The sequence below is a fragment of the Zosterops lateralis genome (genome assembly GCF_965231275.1).
Source record: "Zosterops lateralis genome assembly, chromosome: 33".
In the NCBI taxonomy this organism is placed as follows: Eukaryota; Metazoa; Chordata; class Aves; order Passeriformes; family Zosteropidae; genus Zosterops; species Zosterops lateralis.
In genome coordinates this window covers 4,633,017-4,635,889 of record NC_139793.1, presented here as the reverse complement: position 1 = coordinate 4,635,889, position 2,873 = coordinate 4,633,017, and positions in this window count along the sequence as shown.

The window sequence follows — 2,873 nt, the reverse complement described above, 5'->3', positions numbered from 1 at the left end:
GGGTGTTCCCAGAGTGTCCAGGGGGACACCCCAGGTGTCCAGAGAGGGTCCCCAGGTGTCCAGGGGTGTCCCCAGATGTTCAAGGAGTGTCCCCAAGTGTCCAGAGGGTCCTCGCAGATGTCCAGGGGGACCCCAGGTGTCCAGGAGTGAGTGGTCTCCACGTGTCCAGATGTCCAGGGATGGTCCCCAGAGTGCTCGGGGGGGTCCCCAGAGCGTCCAGGTGGTCCCCAAGTGCCCGGGGGTGTCCCCAAGTGTCCCCCGGGCCGCTGGGTGACCGCAGCCCTGTGTCCGGCAGTGTCCTGGAGCACCTGGGCTACGGCCGGGCGGAGCTGCTGGGCCGCTCCTGGTACCGCCTGCTGCACCCCGAGGACCTGGGACACGTGGCCCGGCAGCACCTGCGCCTCGGTCAGTGTCCCCTGGTGTCCCCTCAGTGTCACCTGTGTTACCTCAGTGTCCCCTCAGTGTCACCTCAGTGTCACCTGAGTGTCACCTGGTGTCCCCTGTGTCACCTCAGTGTCCCCTGAGTGTCCCGTCAGTGTCCCCTCAGTGTCACCTGAGTGTCACCTGAGTGTTACCTGAGTGTCACCTGGTGTCCCCTGTGTCTCCTCAGTGTCCCCTCAGTGTCCCTTCAGTGTCCCCTCAGTGTCACCTGGTGTCCCCTGGTGTCCCCCGGGTGTCCCTGTCCCCTCCCTGCCCAGTCCTGCCATCCCTGTACTGTCCCTGTCCCCTCTGGGTGTCCCTGGGTGTCCCTTGGGTGTCCCTGGGTGTCCCTTGGGTGTCCCTGGGTGTCCCTGTCCCCTCCCTGCCTGGCCCTGCCATCTCTGCTGTGTCCCCTGTCCCCCTGTCCCCCTGATGGTGTCCGTGTCCCCACTGACCGTGTCCGTGTCCCCTGTCCCTGTCCCTGTCCCCACTGACCGTGTCCGTGTCCCTGTCCCTGTCCCCTGTCCCCTGTCCCCTGTCCCTGTCCCTGTCCCCACTGACCGTGTCCGTGTCCGTGTCCCCTGTCTGTCCCCACTGACCGTGTCCGTGTCCCCTCAGCCGGCGCGGGGCCCGAGGCTCGTGGCGAGTTGGTGACGCGGCTGCAGCGCAAGGACGGCCTGGGCTGGACGTGGGTCTATGTCCGGCTGCGGCCGGAGGGGCCGGCCCTGCTGGCCCACAACTTCGTCATCAGGTCAGTGCCGGGGGGCAGCGGGCAGGGGGCAGGGGGCAGTGCCTGGGGGTCAGGGGTCAGTGCCCAGGGGTCAGCACTTGGTGGTCAGCACTCGGTGCTCAGTGGTCAGTGCTCGGCACCCAGGGGTCAGTGGTTATCACCAAGGGGTCAGTGGTCACCCCCCAGGGGTCAGTGGTCACCCCCCAGGGGTCAGTGATCACCCCCCAGGGGTCAGTGGTCAGCTCCCAGGGATCAGCCCCCAGGGGTCACTGGTCATCCCCCAGGGGTCAAGGCTCCCCTCAGGGTCACTCAGGGGTCGCTGACCGCCGTGTCCCCCCACAGCGAGGCCGAGGCCTGGGGCCTGAGGCAGCAGCTGGCGGCCGAAGCCCCCCCTGGACCCCCCGAACCCTTCGGCCTCGACTTCCCCGGGACTGACCTCGGGCCTGGCCTGGACATCGGGGTCACGGCCACGGCTGACCACGGCCTGGGCACCGCCATGGGACTGGGACACGGCCTCGGACACGGCGCTGCGGCCACCGCTGACCACAGCCTCGGACACGGCCTCGGACACACTGTGGCCACCACTGACCCCGGCCTGGGGGCCACCATCGGACACGGCCTGGGGGCTGCCCTGGGCAGTGGCATGGAGTCTGGCCTGGGAACTGGCCTCGGACACAGCCTTGGACACGGCGCTGCGGCCACTGCTGACCACAGCCTCGGACACAGCCTCGGACACACTGCGGCCACCACTGACCACAGCCTCGGACACAGCCTCGGACACACTGCGGCCACCGCTGACCCCGGCCTGGGGGCGACCATTGACCCCAACATCAGCCACGGCCTGAGCTCGGACACCGGCCTGGGCCTGGCCGTGGGCAGCGGCATCAGAGTGGACATTGGCCTGGGCGTGGCGGCCGGAGCCGACCTCGGCGCTGACCTCGGCGAGGACATCGGGGCGGGCGGCGCGGCCGAAGTGACCGCTGGCCTGGGGGCCGGAGTGGCGCTGACCATCGGGGCCGGCCTGGCCGGAGGTGCCATCAGGGCCAGCGTGGGGCTGGACATTGCGGCCACTGCACTGCCCCAGGACATGGAAGTGACCACTCTGACCTCGGACATGGCAGTGACCACCCTGCCCCAGGACATGGCAGTGACCACTCTGGCCCCGGACATCACAGTGACCACTCTGCCCCAGGACATGGCAGTGACCGCCCTGGGACCCGACGTGGGCTCGGCCCTGACGTCCGGCACCGGACTGACCAGCGCCGGCTCTGGCCTCGGACACAACCCTGGACTGACCAGCGCCGGCTCCGGCCTTGGACACAACCCTGGACTGACCAGCACCGGCTCCGGCCTTGGACACAACCCTGGACTCACCGTGGGGGTCAGCTCCGGCCTCGGACACAGCACTGGACTGGTCAGTGTCTCCTCTGGACTCGCTGCTGGCTCCGGACACAGCACTGGACTTGGCCTTGGGGTCAGCTCCAACCTTGGACACAGCCCTGGACTGACCAGTGTCACCTCCGGCCTCGGACACAACCCTGGACTGACCATTGGGCCCCACACTGGCCCCGCCGTTGGCCTGGGGCCGGAGCTGGACATTGGCCTGGGCGCGGCCCTGGGGCCGGACATTGGCCTGGGCCTGGGCCTGGCGGGAACGTCCGGCAGCTCCGGCCTGGGGTCAGCCCTGGGCTTTGCCGTGGGCCTGGGGCCGGACGTGGGCGCT